General features: G+C 39.3%; 1 protein-coding gene across 1 annotated transcript in view; it reads left to right on the top strand.

Annotated features, from left to right (window-relative positions):
• The first annotated feature begins 6746 nt into the window (after positions 1-6746).
• Positions 6747-22888, top strand: part of LOC147033700 (dermatan-sulfate epimerase-like protein) — a 59263-nt gene continuing 43121 nt past the window's right edge. The window contains exon 1 of the mRNA XM_085871831.1: positions 6747-8013. The gene's annotated coding sequence lies outside the window, so the exon portion shown is untranslated. The remainder of the gene's footprint in view (positions 8014-22888) is intronic.

The following is a 22888-nucleotide window of genomic DNA, read 5'->3' as shown; positions in this document are numbered from 1 at the left end:
GGTGTAAATTGACTGTCCAGACACACAGAAACGTGAATCAACTTGTTGCCAACTCTGGATATGGATAGTATGGCCGCCATGACAGTTTACAAAATGGTCGCCATTAAATACACTTTTCGTCATATTTCAGCCGCAAATTGACATGAAATTACAAAATTAGGGTCGATTTCCATGTTTTTGAGCATGCCTGAGCTGATGGGAGTATAGAAAAAAACATTGCTCCATCCATTTTCTAAAAATAATATGACTTGTTTTTCACTATATTATTTTAAAAGAAATGTTCAGGCTCGAATTAGAATGTCTGATTATACAAACCACAATCAATGACTTTTACAACTTTGCTATAAAATGAACCTAAACTACATAACTGTGTGTTTTTCTGTTACCCAGGACTAACTGAAAAATGAAAGCCGCAAGATTTCTCACAGGGGGTTCAAGGGATCGAGAAGAAGAAGAGCATGTAGACTGGAATAAATGCTTTATTTGCCAGGACAGTTCAAAAACTAGCAAGTCAACGCCACTTCGAAAGACTACAATCGTTGGTGTGAAAACTGTAGCTGAATGTTGCAAAGAAAGAGAAATATAATGACGCTAAATATGTTGACTCATTCTCAAGAATCAGAAAATATTCTGTACCGGAGCACGTCGAAAAGATTCAATGGCACAAATTCTGCTATAGTGACTTTACTCACGCACAAAAAATAGACAGACTGAAGTCAAGGATTCAGCCACAATCTGTGACTTACGCAGAAGAGATACCCACAACATCAGGTTCCTCAGAGAAATACCATGTCCCAAAGTCACTAAGATCCGCGCACAGCGCTATGGATTGGTCAAAATGCGCTTTCTGCCAGACTGACATTCCTGGAAAAGCTGGTGTCCTGACAAATGTTGAATTTGATCACACATCATCCAGGATGCTTAGTTTGGCCCAATTTGACCCCACCATGCGTCACAGGTTTGCAGGTGTTTCAGACTTGATGGCAGCTGAAGGTAAATATCACCTCAAGTGTTATGTTTCTTTTCGCAGAAAGTATAAAAAGGAGAGTGGAGAGAAAAACCAGTCTCCTGAAAGCATCTGTTTCAGAAATGTGATGAACCAGCTTGAGAAAGAGCTGCAGAAGGGACATGTGTTTACCCTGAAAAACATCTGGGAACACTACAGCATGCTGTTATTGAATGACTTTGGAATTGAGGCTGGAGCCTACAAAAGCTACAATTTCAAGCAGAAAGTGGAGGTTCACTTTGGTAGTGACAAGGTGACATTCGTGCAGCCATTGGATGTCACAAAACCCCTCATAGTTGCGTCCTCAACTGTGACAAAGTTTGCCATGAGAACCGCCGTGAATGATTTATCTGAAGAAGGTGAAAGTTCTGAAGAAGATGAATTGGCCCAGTGCAGTCTGCCTCATCATGAGAACGAAATCCTTAGCTGGATCTTCAGAGTGGGCATAAAGATTTACAGTGACGTAAAACACTCTCCAGGGCATAGCATTATCGGTGGACTGAACACAGAAAATGCAGAGCGAATTGTACCTGAAACCCTGTACATGCTTGTAAAGCTTCTTTGTAGTGGTGACAGCACTGACAAGATGGACAATGAAGAAGTGGATGAGACAGATACCAAGAACAAAGTTCTGAGCATCTGCCAAGACATTCATGTGGCTTCAGGACACTGATGTCCTCATTCTCCTTGTTGCCTATCAGCCGCATCTCAGTCCCTTTCTCTGGATGAATGCACGGACACCCAAAAAGCAACACTACATTCCCATTGACTCCATCAATATCCCAGATTCACAGAGGGAGTCACTTCTGGTATTTCATGCAGTGACAGGTTCAGACAGCACAAGCCAGTTTGCTGGAATTGCGAAGCGCTCTGCATGGGCTGTCTTTCAAAACAACTCCCACCTGTTGAATAACCTAGGCAAAGAGGAAATTCCTGATGAGAGTGTGATTGCAGATGCTGAGTCATTTGTCTGCAGGCTTTATGACCCTCATGGCCAAGATAACTCAATTCAGCGAGTAAGATGTGATCTGTTTCTCAGTCTGACCAAAGCTATTGAGAATCTGCCTCCAACTCGCGATGCTCTGATTCTACACATCAAGCGAGCGCACTACCAGACTTTTGTGTGGAGAAGAGCCTTGGAATCTGAACCACATCTACCTGCACCTGAGAACTGTGGGTGGGAACAGGTCGTCAAAGATGGCAACGAGACATTTCAGCCGCGACTCATGACTGCACAGCCTATTACTGCTTACTTTGTAGAACTGACGACATGCAAATGCCGTGGGTCATGCTCAACTCGACGGTGAAAATGTACACGGAATGGACTGCCTTGCACGAAAGCATGTGGATGCAAAGCCCTTTGTAGGAACCCGTTCAGTGTACAAGCCGATCAATAGCTCTGAAAATTGTACTTGGGTGTTCTCACAACACTTTTCTCTTCTGCAAAGCAACGTAATTTTGTGTTAGAAAGAATCTGACAGCTGTTGAAATAACCTTTGACTGACTGTAAACCCATCTCCATCAATAGTGCTAAACATTTTCTTTTTCACATTTGTTGCTCGTATGTGCATTTTCAATTTCGTCTTTAAGTTGTCAATTATGTGAAAAGTTGTGATCCAGTACAAAAATAAAGCACAAAATAGTGTTCCTCGTGTCAGATTACATAGTATTTCACAATCATGACAAATTTCTGGCTAGTACAATTTGCAGTAAGAAAAAGACTAAATCTGATGGCGGCCATTTTGATTACTGTCATGGCGGCCATAATATTCAGATGCAGACTTGGCAACAAGTGGAACTAGACTTGGTCATGCCTAGACTCTTCAAAAACACCAGTTGCACCATTCTAACATGAAATCAGCAGCGAACCTATTTTCTAGGCTAGCTACAGATTTTGGCTTCTCGACTACATGAAATCCGAGCCGTATACCTGGACATATCACGTGCTTTTGACATGGTCTGGCACCCTGCCCTGCTCAACAAACTCTCTTCCTATGGTATCCAAGGCCATCTCCACTCATGGCTCGCAGACTTCCTCTCCTGTCGCAGTCAATGTGTGGCCCTAAATCGAGTTCTTTCATCCCTCTTCCTGTCCAGGCTGGAGTTCCTCAAGGTAGTGTTCTCGGCCCTGTTCTTTTTCTGGTTTTCATTAATGATCTCTCCGACTCTCTGGAAAATCCTCTTTATCTCTTTGCTGATGACTCCACCCTCTGCCGTACCATCTGTCATCCCTCAGACCGGCAAGCCACAGCTTCTTCGCTCACTGCAGATCTGGGTAAAATCACAAACTGGTCCAACACGTGGAACATGTCCTTCAATCCGGACAAATCTCACACGCTCACTGTCTCTCTGAAAGGACTGTTTGGAACCCCCCCCCCCCCATCCACTTTCTCAACAATCCTCTGGAAGAAGTCCTTTCTTTCAAGCTTCTGGGTCTCACTATCTGCTATGATCTTTCCTGGGAAAGCTACATTTCCAACCTGGCCTTCAAAGCCAGTCGCTGACTGGGAATCCTCCGTCGTGCAAAAGCCTTCCTCGGCCCACCAAAGCTCCTGACCACATACAAAGCTTTCATCCGCAACCTGATGGAGTACTGCTCTCCCCTCTGGGCTGGTATTCTTGCCTCCCATCTTTCTCAGCTTCACGCTGTGGAAACCAATGCATTTCGGATCATGCACATCTCCCGCGATGAGGCTGAGTGTTTGGGACTCTCACTCTCTCACCGCAGGCAGGTCGGTGGTCTTTCTGTCTTCTCCCGTCTCCTCTCCGGTCTCCCCCCGCCCTGCTCTGTCTGCGGTTTGTCCCCACCCTATTTCCGCAGGGCGCTCAAGGTCTGCCAACAACCCCCTTCTGGTAAAACTACCAAAATCACGAATCACTTCTCACCTTCACTCTTTCATTCCTCTTTTTTTCCCACCTTTGGAATAAACTCCCTCACTCTGTTCAATCCCATTCTTCCCTCCAGGCCTTCAAAACAGCTGTTCACCACCACCTATCATCCCCCATCCAAATCCTCGATCTTTTCTACCCCCTTTAATCCATCTCCTTCAAATTCCCTGCTTTCCTTCCTGAAAGTCTCTGTCATGTCCATCTTGTGTACCCTGTGTTCCCTGCCCCTTCCCTCTCCCTTCCACAAATCTCATGTCTCTGTTCCCCACTGTTTTGTCCTTCCCACTCCCGCCCCTCTTGTCTCATGCCCCCCTTGCTGTGCATTGTGTGTTAGCTCTCATACGAGCCTCGACAAGGTCGACAAAAAAAATACAGTAATGCTTTTAAACGCCTGGAGACGTCGGCGTTCATAGTTTTATTTAATTTCCGCACAGGCGATCGCCACGAGTATTTCAAACGAAGAAGAATTACAAAACAAGCTCCAGAATCGAACTTACAACCAGTCCCAACTCCTAGAAAAGTGTACATTTGTCCAATGCGGACATATGTGACATTTTGGGCGTCTCCGGGAGGTGTATGTTGAATATGATGGTTCGGTGATTACCGATTGCATACCAAGGGAGCCGTTTCACATCGACCATTTTGTTGGAGTGCTTGCCCTGCGTGCTTAAGCCACTTGGCGAGCGCCCTCCAAGCTGCTTGGTTGTTCGTTTCTGGAAAAAGTACACGTGCTTTCAATCTCACATCGATTAGATGTGCATTTCCGCCTTTGTTGGGTCTCACGGTGCTGTCCGGTGGGTTCCTCGGGAGGTGTCTCATCCACTGAAAATGTGCAATTTCATTTTTACAGGACATGGCTTTGTTTAACCTTTTTGTGCGACGTCCTTTTTTTTTATTGTATTATTACAATATTATTTTTATTTTTTATTATAAACTGTATTACCACAACAGTATTTGGCACCGGTGCGCATGTGTGTGTTATTGGTTATCGGCCGTTGGTTGATATCTCTATGTTGGCGTTTCAGAAAGTGGAATGGAGCCCTCCCAAGTCTCGAAGTATCCAGCTCCGAATGAGTGTGTATGTGTACATGCAAGTTGCTGTTGCCTACCTTCTCCACATGTGGGTGGGTTTCAGTGGGTGAAACATAGACCTACCTCATCTCAGTATCCACCTCCGTGTGTGTCGTTAATTGGTATCTCCATGTTGGGGTTTGAAATAGCGAAATGGAGCCCTCCCAGGTCTCAAAGTATTCACGAGATTGCTCCCCACACCATCACTGAAAAACCACCGTGTTTGACAGTTGGCTGAAATGGGTTCAAAGAGAACTCTTGACTGGGAAGTCTCCGGACCCATACGCGTCCACTTTCAGAAAATTGAGCAAATTGGGACTCGTCGGAAAAAAGACGAGTTTGCCAAAACTCCAAGGGTCTGGTGATCATCTCGTCAACCCACTTCTTTCTTCTTTGAATGTTGGCTGGTCTAAAAAGAGGTTTTCTCCGAGTTGCTCTCCCATAGTAGCCCAGTTGAGGAAGGTACCGCATGGCAGTTCTTGAGCTAACTTGGACCTCCTCTGCAACATCTGCTGCCTTGCAACGGGGAGTTTTCTCGATGGACCGCTTCACAGCTCCAAGACACCCTTCTGAGGGCCCAGGTCGACCAGAACGGGAAGCTGTGGATTCCTTGTCTTCGTTAGTGAATTGCACAATCACCGATTGACTGTAGAAAGCGGAATGCCAAGGTTCTGGGCTATCTGACGCTGGCCTACTCCATCTTACGATCGGCCAACAATTCGTATGATCATCGTTATATGATCAAGGACAGGCTACATGATCATCGTTATGTGATCAAGGACGTGCTATATAATGACCATTGTTATATGATAAAGGACATATCCATCGTTTATATGGTCAAGGATGTGCTGTATGACCATCGTTATATGATTATGGATGTGCTGTATGATGATCATGGATGTGCAGCATGATGATCTTCGTTATATGATCAAGGATGTGCTGTTTGATGATATGCCTGGTGTTTGTTTCATGGTTCGGGTGGGATCCTGAGTTCAAATCGCACTCGACTGTTGAATTAATACCAGGTGGGGCTGACACTACCTGTCATCCTTCCGAAGTCAGCAAAATGAGTGCCAGCATGCTGGTATCCTGTGTCGGAGTGGCGACACGACCAGGATTGTGCCCAATAGCCAAGGAGACTGCTTCGGTAGCACCAATGCTCTGCACAGAGTTGGTCCCAATGGATGGATGGATGATCTTCGTTGCATGATCATGGATGTGCTGCATGACCATCGTTGTATGATGGACATGCCACATGATCATTGTTATATGATCGAGGACGTGTAACATGATCATCGACGTGTTGGATAATAATCATCGTTTATATGATCAAGGATGTGCTGTATGATTATCGTTGTATGATCAAGGATGTGCTTTATGATTATCATTATATGATCAAGGATGTGCTGTATGATCATCGTCATTTGATCTTGGACGTGCGATGTCGTCATCGACGTGAAGTATGATCATCGGCCTCTGAATGTGTCATCCAATTCAGGTCCATAAGATATGTTGCATGACAGCTGCCAGGTGGGCGAGCCTCATGACCTAACTCCCAATCCCCACCCTCTCGCACCCTGACATCCTGTCCCAACCTTCTTCGAACTTTACTACCCCCCCCCCCAGCTTCTGCCCTGACTCCCCATCCCCCCAACTTCTCCTGCCCCGACTCCCCACCCCCAGCTTCTCCTGCCCTGACTCCCCACCCCAGCTTCTCCTGTCCTGACTCCCCACCCCCAGCTTATCCTGTCCTGACTCCCCACCCCCAACTTCTCCTGCCCTGACTCCTCACCCCCAGCTTCTCGCACCATGACATCCCTCCCCCACCTTCTCCCAACCCGACTTCCCACTGCCACACTACACTCACCTGCCCCTCCATCCTCCCCCTCCCTAACTCATTCCTATCCTTCCCAAATCTGACATGTGACACCCATCCTCTCCAAATCTAACATGACACCCACCCTCACTCTCTCGAAACCTGATTCTCCACCTCCCCACCCTGACTCACTGCCCCAACACTCTCCAAACTTGACCCCACCCCCACCACCACTCTCTCCAAACCTGACTCCAACCCCATCACTACTCTCTCCAAACCTGACTCCACCCCCATCACTACTCTCTCCAAACTTGACCCCAACCCCACCACCGCTCTTTCCAAACCTGACTCCACCCCCACCACCACCCTCTCCAAACTTGACCCCACCCCCACCACCACTCTCTCCAAACTTGACCCCACCCCCACCACCGCTCTCTCCAAACCGGGCTCCACCCCCACCACCACTCTCTCCAAACCTGACCCCACCCCCACCCCCCCCACCACTCTTTCCAAACCTGACCCCACCCCACCACCGCTCTCTCCAAAAATGATTCTCCACCTTCTCATCATTGACCATCTCCCAACCTGAATTCCATCCCTCACCGTCTCCTGCCGTGATTCGTATTCCCCGTCCTCTCCATCCCTGACTCTCTGCCTTCCCATCTTCCCCGGTTCTCGCCCATCCGGATTTCCCCCCTTCCCCCCTCGTCTCATCCTCTGCTACCCAAATCATCGGTTGCTTTCGTTTAATCTCCTTCGACACCTCCCACTAGTTTCCCACACTGTTATCCTTCCATCATTAATCTCCTTCCACATCCCTTCTTAAGCCCATTCTCTCCCACCCGCAACCTCTCTGCCCCCACATCTCAACCAGCAATCCTCACTCTCCACTCCCCACAACCCTTTCCTCGCCCCCCCCTTTCTCACTGCCCTCTCCTCTCTTTTCAACCCTGATTCTCATTCGCCCCTCCCACTCAATTCCCGCCCCTTTGAGGGTTCGCGAACACGAGTCAGGGTTGAGCCGTGCTCTTGAAGTGCGGCACCACGGATGGAATGATTAAGCTTTTAATGACAGAGCCGTGCACTTGTTGTATCCAGCGTGCTGTGCGGAAGCGGATCCAGGGTGCTGGAGTCGAGCAGGATCGAGGATGCGCTATCCAGGGTGCTGATTCATGTGATCCCGTGGGGCCATCAGATGGAATTCACTGGAAAAGCCATTCGTACTGGACGGGTGAGTGGATCATATGGATAATCACAGGCAGCACGTGCAGATCACAGCACGACATCATCATTACAGCAACATGCGGCGCACCTCCATCTCCCTCATTTTGTCTCAAGCCCTCCCCTCCCCTTCATCCACCATCTACAGTTCACCTCCCCATCTACAGTTCCCCTCCCCATCTGCAGTTCACCTCCCCATCTGCAGTTTACCTCCCCATCTACAGTTCCCCTCCCCATGTACAGTTCACCTCCCCATCTACTGTTCACCTCCCCATCTATAGTTCATCTCCCCATCTGCAGTTCCCCTCCCCATCTACAGTTCCCCTCCCCATTTACAGTTCCCCTCCCCATTTACAGTTCCCCTCCCCATTTACAGTTCCCCTCACCATCTACAGTTCCCGTCCCCATCTACAGTTCCCGTCCCCATCTCCAGTCTCCCCATCAACAGTTCCCCTCCCCATTCTGCAACGTCCCTCCCCATTCTGCAACGTCCCTCCCCATTCTGCAACGTCCCTCCCCATTCTGCAACGTCCCTCCCCAATCTGCAACGTCCCTCCCCAATCTGCAACGTCCCCCCCCCAAATCTGCAATGCCCCCCATCCCCAGCGCCCTCCCCATTTACAGGCCCATTCCCATTTAAGCGCCCATCCCCATCTCCAATGTTCCTTCCCATCCTCATAGCCCCTATGTCTACAACGCCCCACCCCCATGTGCAATGCCCCCCCCACACACCTCCATTTCCAGCACGTCCCCTTCTTGCACCTCCATACAAAGCACCCCCTCCCCATCCATGTCCATCCAGCTACCCATCTGCAGCAACTCCACATACACCTCCATATGCAGCACCCACCCTCACATCCAATTACATCACCCCTCCTCACGCATCTGCAGCAACAACATTGTTCCCACCCCTTCCCCCACAACCCCCATGCACATTCAGCTACAGCACCCCCCCCAATGCACATCCAGCTACAGCACTCCCCCATCCCCCATGCACATCCAGCAACAGCACTCCCCCCAATGCACATCCAGCTACAGCACCCCCCTTATGCACATCCAGCTACAGCACTCCCCCCATGCTCATCCAGCTACAGCACCCCCTTCTCTGCACATCCAGCGACAGCACTCCCTTTATGCACATCCAGCAAAAGTACCCCCCATGCACATCCAGCTGCATCACCACCCCTCCCCAGCTACATCACCACCCCTCCCCCCAGCTGCATCCAGCTCCAACACCGCCCCACCCCCAATGCACATCGAGCCACAGCAACCCCCCATGCACATCCAGCTACAGCACTTCCCCCTTCATGCACATCCAGCTACAACACCCCTTTACGTACATTCAGCTACATCACCCCCCATGCACATCCAGCAACAGCACCCCCCGTCTGCACATCCAGCTACAGCATCCCCCTCTGCACATTCAGCTACAGCACCCCCTTACACATCCAGCTACACCACCCCTCCTCATGCACATCCAGCGACAGCACTCCCTTTATGCACATCCAGCAAAAGTACCCCCCCCATGCACATCCAGCTGCATCACCACTCCTCCCCCAGCTGCATCACCACCCCTCCCCCAGCTGCATCCAGCTCCAACACCGCCCACCCCCAATGCACATCGAGCCACAGCAACCCCCCATGCACATCCAGATGCAGTACTCCCCCCACCCCCAGCTGCATCCAGCTTCAGAACACCCCTCCCCATGCACATGTAGCTACAGCACCCCTCCCTTTGGGCATCCAGCTGCATCACCCCCTCCCACCAGCTGCACCCAGCTACAGCACCACCCCCGATGCTCATCCAACTGCAGCACTCCCCCCCCCAATGCACATCCAGCTGCAGCACTCCTCCCAAGACACATCCAGCTACAGCACCCTCGTATGCACATCCAGCTGCAGCACCCCCCTCTGCACATTCAGCTGCAGCACCCTCCCCATGCACATCCAGCTACAGCACCCCCCCCCCGATACACATCCAGCTACAGCACATCCAGCTATAGCACCCCCTCCCCAATGCACATCCAGCTACAGCACCCCCTGCACATTCAGCTACAGCACCCCCCATTGCACATCCAGCTACAGCACCCTCTCCCTTTGCACATCCAGCTGCATCACCACCACCCCCCCGATACACATCCAGCTACAGCACATCCAGCTACAGCACCCCCCCCGATACACATCCAGCTACAGCACATCCAGCTATAGCACCCCCTCCCCAATGCACATCCAGCTACAGCACCCCCCTGCACATTCAGCTACAGCACCCCCCCCATTGCACATCCAGCTACAGCACCCCCCATGCATATTCATCAACAGCACCCCCCATGCACATCCAGCTACAGCACCTCCCCCATGCACATCCAGCTTCAGCAACCTCTCCCTTTGCACATCCAGCTGCATCACCACCACCCCCCCCCAGCCACAGAACCCCCCTCCCCATGCACATCTAGCTACAGCACCTCCCCCCATGCACATCCAGCTTCAGCACCCTCTCCCTTTGCACATCCAGCTGCATCACCACCACCCCCCAGCCACAGAACCCCCCTCCCCATGCACATCTAGCTACAGCACCAGTAGGGTAAGAATACTGATTCTGGCTCACTTTTCCCCATGTAAATGAATGGGGGATTTTCAGCGATTTATATTTTTTTTCCCTAAAAATAAATCCCCTTTTTATCCCAAGGTATATTTATTTGTCTCCCCTTTTAACCTGGAGGTTGAACCTCATTGAATTGAACACCTGGGGGTTGAACAGCTCACTCATTGAACCTATAAAGATTTGTTCATTCTCAAATTCCTTCAATAGTTTAATTTTCTTTGCACAATAATCCCCATCTAAAATATTGACAAACAAAACATTTGAATCTTTATATTTTTTAAGATATCCCTTTTGTGCCATTACGAAATGATAAACTTCTCTTAATGCTCTCATCTGACCACCTCCTGAGCCACATATCATTTTGAGATTATAGTAAATTGTTTTTTCATTGTTCAATTGATAACCATCAAAGTTTTCAGTCCATTCAAGGATATTCATTTTTTTCTTTACATCCTCTAACTTACTAGTTTTTAAATTAATTCGCTTATTTGTTTTATTTACCTTTGTTTTAGTTATTTTTTCAATAAGACTTATTTGATATTTTTCACATTCATTATGTTTTCCATTTATATACCAAGACTGAGATTTTCTCCACTCTTTAGTTTGATTAATACTTGGTTTAACCATTTATATATTGTGAAAAAACCAAGTGTAGCCCTTAAAAAACCCTAACCCATCTTCCCATCGTTAAAACATAATCTATTTTATACACTCTATCATACAATATCCATATGGAACACAATCTATTCCATTATCTAAAATAAATCTCTTATCATCAAAGGCTCCTAATGCCTTTTTATTTACTTCTTCACTATATATGTTATGTTTATAACTTCTTATTGTATTCATTTTCCTATATTCTTCTTTCTTATTCATCAAACAATTATAATAATTTCTAAAAGTTATTGATTTCTTTATTACATATTTCTTTATTCCCTTTAACCTCTTATCAATCTGTTCACCATACTTATAAGCATATGCCTTTGCTCTCAATCCAATAAACTCACTCATTACTTTTCCACCCAACTCATCCTTAAACTTACCAATAACCTTTTCATTCTTTTTGGAAAATAACTCACTCTTCTTGCTGAAATTACTTGTATCATATACTCCAATATTTTTCTTCATATCTTCATAAACATCATCAGTTTTTATATCTAGGATAAAACTATCAGTATCCATATACAACAATGAAACATTTTCACCATACTCTTTCTTTAAGTCATTATACAAATAATCATACATCAATATCTTTGATAAATCAAGAACTGCTGTTCCAATATAAATTGGTTTATCCATTACAATACTTTCCTTTTTCATATGAATTGCAGAAAAGTTCTCTGAAAAAACCTCTTCTCTCTCAAAACTTGGTTTATTTATCAATCTCGAAGCTTCTTTCCAAGATGTTGCGAATCTAATGTTTTGCCTGTTTCTAACATTTTCCATAGTCTTTCCAAATACAGCATTATTCATTAATTTATAAAAGTCCCCTTCAAATTTTACTTTTGTATTTGCTCTTATATCTGTATTGAATTGAATATACTTTTTCACCCAAGGACTTTGTTTAAATTTTAAAACTCTATGAATTTTAGCTACTCTCAATCCTTCTCTCAAAAACTGTTTTAAGCTTCTCTGATGCAAAACATATCCCTCTTTATCATAGAATGTTGTTAATAACTTTTCTGTTGATTTACCTTTAATATTAAAACTTTTATGATAATCACTTAACCATTCTTTCTTTGGAGTTTCTTTCTCACATGCAAAAGGAAGATCTTTATGCTTATTATGAAGATCACTCGGGTACCTCAAATCAACTTCAAAATAATAACCTTCTTCTTCGTCATTCAATTCCTCTTGAGAAGAAATAACAATATTCATCAAAGCCTTTTCATAATCCTTTTCTTCCACCCACTCTAATTTACCATAAGGCAGAGATTGAGACATTGCCCATCCATACAAATTATTAGCATCAAAATACATCAAATAATTACTATCTTTTTCACTATCATAATTTGGGAGATATTTATTATTTGCTTTCGCATATCTTTTTGAACATACTTGTGATATTCCACCTCTCTTGGACTTCTCAATCATCAAAAGCATATCAACATCACTGATTAAATCTATATCTTGTTTTGTCATTTTCAACATTGCACTCCAAGCTAAACCAGGAGCTGTGAAATAGTGGGCAGGGTCTAATCCATAACAATTTTTATTATGACAGAGTGTTCTAAAAGCCTCAAACACATCAGCTAACAATAAAACATCTGTTTTTAGATATAAATCATGATATTCTCCAAGGTTCTTTATCTTAAATATTTTCCATATTTCTTGTGCGTGTTTATATTCCTTATCACTTATCTCTTCTTCATAAAGGTTATTATAGAAACTTTCTTTTGAAGGAAGTTGTGTTTCTTTAAATCTCATAAATGAATCCATATAATCATAAGGATAAATTCCCTTACTTGTAAGAATTTTCTCTTTACTTTGAATTTCATTCCTTGTTTGAATTTCCTCTCTCGTAAGAATTCCTTCTTTAATCAGAATTTCATCTTTAATCTGAATTTCCTCTTTAGTTCGAATTTTCTTTATAATTAGAATTTCATCTTCAGTTAGAATTTCTTCATTAATTAGAGTTTCCTCTTTACTTTGAATTCTCTCTTTAATCTGAATTTCCTCTTTAGTGAGAATTTCCTCTTTTGGAAAGAATGAATTAAGATTTGGAAAAGAGTCCGTGGAGCTTAGATTTGATGCGAGGTAGGCTAGTGGTGTTCCCATAAACTTGTAAGAATCTAAAAACCTAATACGAGTTAAAGGTTTTGTGAATATCATTTTTGAAAATGAAATATACTTTTGACTTGTGTTTGTTATAGCAGAAATATTCCCTGGTGTTTTTGAAAGTTCATTTATAAATAGATGTGTATCATAGTTGGCGCTGTTGTGAAGAAAGACTGGAATAAAAGAAGGTAATTTATAATTAAGATTACAACAGGAATGAGCGGGACCTCTATATTTACCAGTAAGATGACAATGGTCTCTAACTTTAGACTCCTTAATTTCCCCCTCACAAATATGGCAGATATTGTTCATTCTAAATTCTAATTTTTCTTCTTTGGTTAATTTCATCGGTTCATTTGTTTCTTTCATTAATTTAGTGAGTCTCATACAATCCTTTTCTAATCGTTTTACAAACTCTTGTGAAGCATTTTTTCCACGATAATGTTCAAGTTTGTTATACTTTTCTCCAACAGATGATTTGATATAATAACAGAAACCACAAGGAATATGTTTTTGATATTTATTTGTATATGGTTCTTTTGGATTAGGAGAAGCAGTATTTATCTTTTTAAGGATACATTCAAAATCAGCGTATATCACAAATGGGTGCATGATAGATTTATTATAATCTTCAAAATAAATCTTTTCACCAGGTTTAGGCATTGTAATTACAGCTGATTTATGATTACTACAATATTTTGAATGTTGTTCTAATCGTTCTTTTGTATGAAATGAATTAAGACATCGCTTACAAGGATATATTTTGTTTGCTGTTCTGAATACCTGAGAAGAGATTAATCTTGATAAATTATTGATGTATGTGTAATGTGAATTCTTTCCAACACTAAAATATAAAAGGTCAATGTGTGTTTCTTCATTTTTATAGTTGTTTGAAATTTTTAATATTTGAACTTTGTTTGTATCCGTTAATCCATATACATTAATAGAAAGATTATTCTTTTTCTCAAATTTAAGAATATCTGTTAGTGGCATTGGGAATTTAAAATCTTTAATGTCCAAGGTATTCTCATATTTCATATATTGTTTTACTCTTTCTGAATTACATTTTGGTGGATGTAAGTGAGCAAGAACAGACCAGAGAAAACATTTATTATCATTGTTTTTAATATTAACAACTGCCTTCTTTAGTTTTATTTCTTTTGGTAATTCAATATAAGAAGAAGCTTTAAGAGGGTTTGATTTTAGAATGTGTATATCTAAAAAGATGATTTTTTTAATATTGAATCCACTTCCTACCACTGTATTATCAACATCCTCCTCTTGTCTTGATAGTTCTTCATAAACCCCACTATTCAAAAAATCTTGAAATGATGTTATAAAATGAAGATCTGTTCTCATATAAGGAGTTTGTTCTTCATCTTGTCTTTTCATATTCATTTTCACTCCCATATAAAACTTTAAAGTTTTTATTTCTTTTAATGTCTTTTTAATAAATTTTTCAACATCGGGTTTCACTATTTCAATTGATTCAGCTATTGATGATGGACTGGGTTCTCCAAATTGAAAAATCCTTATTTTTATATGCCCTTTAAATGCCTCATCAGTGTTTTTAATATAATAGTCTCCCTTTACTTTAAACTCATTTTTCTTGTGTTTTTGTGATTGAAGATGTTGATTATAACTACTCTTCAAAACATCCTTTGAACAGATATCACAATGTTTTCTTTCCAACTCAAGAGGAGATATTTGATGAAATAGATTAAATGTGTGTTTGTTGGTTCGGAGGTGTTTTCTATAATGTTTATATTCGTGATTACAAACATCGCAGTACGTTGTATTCACCATATTTATAGAATAAAACTTTGCTTAAACTAAAATTTTCTTGATGAAAATTTCGTTTAATTTATAGGTGAATCTGTGCTTAAAAACATTTTATCCTCCAACTTTTTCACTTAATAAATACAATGTTTCAAGACACAAAAGACAAGTTTCAATCAATCTCTTCATCTGTTAAAGATACTGAGAAATATGTCAAGGATGTAAAATTGAACAAAGATAAATATAACAACTATTGGATAAAAACTATTATGGTAAATAATATGAGTTCTTCAATTTCCTTCAGTGGAAGGGCTTTTAGTATACCTGGTAGAACATCAATTAAAGTATCTCTAACAAAAGTTTCTCCTCTCCTTCTAGTAATATATTCAAAACTAGAAAAAGCAATGAAACAAGAAAAAGTATCAAAGAACAAAAACCTTATGGATGAAGCTTTAGAAAGAAAAGATAAGACCATCTGTAATATGCAAGGAGAAATTTGTATTTTTTTCAACAACCCTAAAGATGTAAATCTTGATGAAATAAAGGATGTTAATATATCAGGTGAAATGACATTTCGTTCAATAGTAGTTAACGATAATTTTAAAATTACCTTTAATATAAAAAATGTTGTCGTTGAATCTGATAATGAAAAAAAGTATATCGATATCGATGGTAATATACAACTGAAAGTATAGATGAATTTCAGTTTAAGTAAAGTTTTACTTTATAAATATGCTAGACTTTCCTGATTCTCCATATGACAAATTTGAGAATTGTCCTGCGTGTGAAAGACGGGGATTAAACACAGAGTCAAAAGCCTATAAACAATGTATATTCTGTGATTATCTTCTAATTAATGATAATAAAAAATATAAAAAGGAAAATAATTCTTTTAGATTTACACCAAAAATGAATTACTTTACAAGATTGATTAGAGAAATGAATGTAAAGTATGAGGATGATAACACACCTTTCCTTACAAGGGAAGAAACTGAACGTATAAGAGAAATGTTCAAAGGATTGTTGTTGTATATTATTCATGGATGTAATTTTCAGGGAAATATCAACACAAGATATTGTATAAATAAAATAATGGATTATCTTGAAATTAAACCTGAACTTAGGATAAAATATAGAGTTTCTAAAAAAGCTAATAATAAATTAAATAACCTGTTTTTCAAATATATAAATGAATGATTTTTTACCTATTTGGGAAAATAAGATAAAATTTAACAACCATAAAAATCTCCCAAATTCATTAAGATGTCTCATAGTTGGTTCAAGTGGATGTGGAAAAACCTGCTTACTTTTAAAAATGCTCCTCACTCCCAACTTTTTAGATTATGATAATTTAATAATTTTCACAAAGTCGAGTTTTCAACCAGAGTATCAACTACTCTCACAAGGTTTTAATGCTGGTCTTCAAAAAGAAGATATAATAGGTTTATTTAAACGTCAAAAAAACCTAAATGATTATAACATTGAAGATATAATTCAACTATTTTGTGATACACAGAGATGTAAAAAGAAATCAAATCTTATAACTTGTATTCTTAGTGATAATACGGATGATATACCGTCTCCCCAAGATTTGGATAAATCAAAAAGAACCTCGTTATCTTTGATGATTGTGTTAATGAGAGAAACCAAACGGTAATGGACAGCTACTACACAAGAGGGAGACATTCTTCTTGTAATTGTATTTATCTTAGTCAATCGTACTTTCAACTTCCTCGTCGTTCCATCAGAAACAATGCTAATACTTTTATTTTATTCAAGTTAAATTCAATAGATATCAATAATTTTTGGAGAGATAATTGTTCTACATTATGTAGTAAAAAGAAATTTGAGGATTATATGAAGCACACGACTGAAAAATATAAATATATTGTTGTGAAACAAGATGAGATATTAAGGGATATATTTTTTGTTTTATAAACAATTACATATATAAATGACAACTATTATTATAAATCTTGTGGGTAAATCTGCTTCTGGAAAAAACTTTCATAAATCAAGGTTCTTGTGTAGTACAAATGAGAATATTGTAAATTTACTTAAAAAACACCCCGTGATACGCATTGTATCAACAACAACTAGAGCAATAAGACCTGGAGAAGTAAAAGGTGAAGATTATCACTATATTTCAGTGGAGGAACATATGCGATTGAGGAATGAAGGACAAATATTTGAGGAGGTTTCTCTTGGTACAACAAAATATTCACATTGTAAGAGTGAGTTAAAGAAACTAAAATCTGGTGGTGTTGGGATATTAGAAACTAATCCAGAAGGAACGAGACAAATTATTAAATATCTGAGCGGAGTGAAGATTTTATCATTCGGTTTTGATGTTGATGAAGAAACTCAACACAAACGTATGAAAAGCAGAGATGCAAGGATTAGTGAAGAAGAAATTACAACTCGCATTAATGTTAATAAAGAATTTGATGAAATATTTAAAGAAAAGGATTTATTTGAACACATCTACTTGAATGATGAAGAAAAGGAAAATTTCCCTGTTGATCTTTACAATTCATTAAATGATATTTTACAATAAATAAATGGATACAAAAGAAAGAGCAAGAAGATTTAAGGAACATCAAGAGTTGGTTTCAAAAGTTGTAAAACAACAGGAAGACATAAAGAAGAAACGCAGACAGAAACTAACGGGCGAAGAAGCATTTGAAAAAACAAGAGAAATTTTTTAAACCACTTTTAAAAACTTCCCAAGAAAAAATGAAAGATGTTTCCACAGTTCCCACAGTAGAATATACTCCTAGAAAGCTTCAAATGTTAAAAGATTTCAGTCAAATGACGGAGGAAGAATTAGAGCATATTGGAGAATTAGAACATGATGAAGGTTTATTTCAACAACTGGAAGAGATTAATCAACCCCTGATTATATTGTGAATGCTGTTCAAAACAATGAATATTCAGCAGATTCAAAAACCAAAGCAGGACTCATTCCAACAGAACAACCAGCAATATTTCATCTTGTTCAAGAAAAGGTATTGATATTTAATGATGAATTAAGGTTCTTAAGTTCTGCTCAACCCCTGTTAAACTAACTCCGAGATTAATGTTTCTTCTCACAAAAGATGGAAGGCAAGGTTCAACTGTGAGGGATGAATCAAAGTATATTGATAAACCATTGGATATGGAAAATAATGATGATAGAGTATATATTGATTTGCTGAACACTCTAAATTATAAGGTTATTCTTTCTGGTAAAAGTAGGAAGAATGAGAAGGAGAAACACATTATTCAGGCTTTAAGTATCCTTGGTTCAGGTATTAGTTTTCTTCCAAATGACCCATCGCAATTAGTTAATAGACTGTTATTGTTGTTTGGTAGTAAGAAGGCTGGAAATAACAATTGTTTTAATGAAGCATCAGCCATTTTAGACCAGTTGATGAACATGAAAATAATTAATAAATCTCAATATAAAGACATTTTATCTCATATTAAATAAGATGAGAAGCACAATCCTGAGTTTTAATTTCACAACAAGCGACCACACATCTTCATTCCCATACCCACTACAACTTGACACAACAAAAGAATATGAGGCATCTTTATTGTCCATGGAGACTTATAATACCTTATTTAATATAACCGAGAAAAATGACAAGTTTAGTTATAATCCGGGAAGTGGATACAAAACGATAACAGTCTCACCCGGAGCATACGAGATTTCTCAAATATCTTCCGAAATTGCTCGTCTTATGAAAGAACAGGGTGATGAACCAAAAAATATTGTTATAAACATTCAAAAACATACTTCAAAATCAACGATTAAAGTTAAAAATAACTACAAGGTTGATTTCACAATTGATAATTCATTTAGAGAGTTATTAGGTTTCTCCTCAAAAAAGATTGAAACTAATGGGACGTTTTACAGTGATAATGTCATTCAAATATCCTCAGGAATAAATTTGGTGTTAATTCACTGTGATTTGATTGATGGTGCTTATAATGATGGATTAAAAACAAATACAATATTTTCATTCAGCGCATACTCAACCCCAATTGGTTATAAATTCAATATGGAGCCTAAAAATTTGGTTTATCTACCTGTGTCAGGAAAAACCATACACAGAGTAAATTTTAGGATAACCGACCAAGATAATCGTGTGATTTCTTTTAATGGAGAAGTTATATCCATCAGAATTCACCTACGTGAAGTTTTTCAATAAATAAATACGATGGTTATTGTGAGGAAGCACGAGTTGGGAAAATATAAAATAATTACAGGGGATGGGATGTTCCTTTCCCGTACTACAAGGGTGAAGGTATGTATCTTGGTAGAGGATACTATAAACCTAAGAGACAAAGGGGTGTTGGACATCAATTTAGAGGAGATGGGATAATTGATACTCTCATGGGTATTGGTTCAACTATTCTTAAACATAAAGACCTAATTGGTTCAACTGCTTCTGCTGTGGGAAATGTAGCAGGTGCTGTAAAGAGTATAAAAGATGCTCAGAAAGAATCTCATAAATTACAAGCAATAAAAGAAATTAAGAAAGGTAAAACTCAGTTGTCCACCCAAGAACAACAGAAAATAATTCAAATACTTGGATCAGGGTTTCAAAAGTTTTAACATCTTTTTTCCTAAATAAATACAAGTATGGAAGCAATTGATAGTATCTATGATTTGGATGATACTATTATTATCTCAAACTCCACTAAAAAAGAAGATTACTTCAAGGTAAATGCAATAACTGGAACAGACTGGAATACAAATGGTACAAAAAGTTTTGAAATAAATAATCAACAAACCTATTTGAATCTCTCCGAAAGTTTCTTGTTGTGTAAATTTAAATTCACTAAGGCTGGGAATAACACAAACGCTACACTTGTAAATGATTTCTTCTGGAAAATGTTTGATAGTGTGCGATTGTATATTGGAACACAAGAAGTTGAAGCGGTTGATTATGTCTCTGCTGTATCTGAAATGATGAAATTTACACTCTATACATTCAGTGATAGAATGGGAAAGGGGTCTGTCGAAGGTTTTATTCCTGATATGTCAACGGGAACAAACACAGACCCTGGATATATTCAAAGGAAAGGAATGTATAATGATGATACAAAAGCAGAAAATAGTTTTACTGTGGCAGTTCCTCTTAAAGGTATATTTGGATTTTGTGATTATGATAAAGTTCTGTATGGTCTTAAAATTAGATTTCAACTACAAAGGAATGATAATGAAAATAGATTGCTTTTTGGTGTTGGTAATGCTTTTGGTGATCAGAATAAATTTGTAATTGAGGAGATGAGTTGGTATATCAGTGAATATACTCCTAATCTTAAAACAGAAGAGATGTTGAATCGAAGACTTAACTCAAAAAAACCACTCAGTGTATCATACCTCAAAAGAAGATGTCAACACGTTAAACTCAATCAAACTACTTACACGTGGAATTTGGGTGTTCTGGAAGGAAAGCCACGATATCTGTGGATGATTTTTAAAAAGCCAGATGGTGATACTGCGACTGATAAGAATAATGCATTGAGTGATAATGCTAAGGTGAAACAACTTCGCGTTTCTCTAGATGGAACATTTTATCCACGAGATAGATTGGAAATTAATTGGGAAAAAAATGATTTTGCTGAAGCATACAAGTCTTACCAAAAGGTGTGTGAAAGTAATGGAAATAAAGAACCTATTTTGGATATGACAGCATTTAAAAGTTTGTATACAATCTATACGTTTGACCTGAGCGCTCAAAAAGAAACTATAAAGTCTAATCGAGTGGATACTTCCCTATACATTGAAAGAGGAGAGAGTGAAGAAGTTGATACATATTGTTTGCTTTTGGAAGAAACAGAATTGCAGATTAATACAGATAATGGTGTGATGATTAGTCTCACATAATTTTTTGTTAAATAAATGAGTGGCAAAGTACCAACTGGGGTATATGTTAATCAAATCAATCTTCATAAACTATCATCTTGTGTTCAAAATCAAAAGCCTTGTACGATTAACGTTAATACAATTCAGAGAAAAGGAGCAGTAAGAATTGATGTTTTGCTCACAAGAGAACAGGTTAAAATCTTGAATGACACTGGCTCACTTAAAATTAAAATGACAAAACCAATGTTGAAAAAATATTCAATAAGAGAGACGAGTGGAGGATTTCTCCCATTTCTAATTCCTTTATTTGCTGGTTTAAGTGCGGTTGGAGCATTGACGGGTGGTATTTCAACAGCGATCAAAACTGCCAACGAAAGGAAGGCTCAACTCCAGGCTCAAAAAGAATTGGAAAGACATAACAAAGAGTTGGAGAAACAAATTAGTGGAAGTGGTGTAATTGTAGATTTTGCTGAAAAACTTGAAGGTCTGCCTGATAAAGCGAGATTGTTAGTTGGAGATATGCTTTCTTCTATAGCACAAGCAGGTGTAAAATTAACTAAAAGAGGTAATGGATTATATCTTTCTAATAAATAAATGAGCATTGATGAGTGGTTGAAAGAATTTGGAAAGAATACAACATCAAATTTACAACTTGCCAAATATTGTAAGAAATTAAAAATTCATAATGTGGTTATTTGTATGAGAGATGAATTAACAAATGTGTCGAAACATACAAAGAATATTATTATGAACTTAGAAGATAATGATGGGAACGGTTCTCATTGGGTTTGTATTTTTAATAGTCAAGACAAATATTATTTTGATAGTTTTGGTCTTCCACCACCTGTTGAAGTCATAAAATTCTTACAGAATGGTGTTTATCAAACATTTCAAGTCCAAGAATTAAATTCCAAGTGTTGTGGTCAATTATGTCTATATGTGTTATTTCAACTCAACAAAAATAAAAAATTTTATGATATTATTTTTAATCTAATATAAATGACTTATGTTGGTAAAGATGGTTCTATCTTTGGTGTATCTCAAGAACTGGATATTGATTTATCAAATTATTACACAAAGGCACAGGCTGAACGACATAAATATAATATAAACAAAAATATTAACATGAAAAATGCTTATAAATTAAAAAATTATCCAAGCCCGACTGACGCGAATGACTTGGTGAGATTAAGCGATTTATCACAATATATATATTTAAATAAAACGGCTGTGTATTCTAAAGATACAGAAGTGTTGATATTATCTCCAGGTCATACAGAATTCACAGTTCGAATTAAAATAAATTTTTATAAAGAAGGGCGTATCGTTTGTATGAGAATAGAACAATGGGGGTATGATATGAATGATTTAGGGTATAATTGGTCATTTAAAATTAACCTCGAAGACCTGGAACAATTAAATCAGTCTCGTAAGGAAGAATATTATCCACTTGGTATCGAGAATGAGTTTTGTGGAGCCACGATTAGTAAACAACAAATAAAAGAATTTAATAAGGGTAAATATAATAATGGTTTTGCCCTTGTTTATCTCATGAAAACAGAAAAAACAGGATTATATATAATAAGTAAGGAAATACAAAATGATTTAACTATGGGAAGATGGGGAGGTGTTTCGTGCCATAATATTATTCTAACATATATTTCTAATACATAAATGACAGCAAGAAGGCTTCAAGAAAATTATCATTTCTGTGTTCAAGCATACCTTCAAGAAAAGGGTATTCGGTATTTTAATAAATATGTTCTACAACATAAGAATGAGGTATTTTCAATAAAAGATTGGCATTATGCTGATGTTGATAAACCGACAACTTTAGATTTAATTAGAATGTTAAATAATGAAAAA

Source organism: Eptatretus burgeri, chromosome 2 (assembly GCF_056783735.1).
Source record: "Eptatretus burgeri isolate ZD-2024b chromosome 2, Ebu_testis_v1, whole genome shotgun sequence".
NCBI classification, from domain to species: Eukaryota; Metazoa; Chordata; class Myxini; order Myxiniformes; family Myxinidae; genus Eptatretus; species Eptatretus burgeri.
Note: the sequence above shows the minus strand (reverse complement) of the source record. Positions and strands in the feature narration are given on the sequence as shown.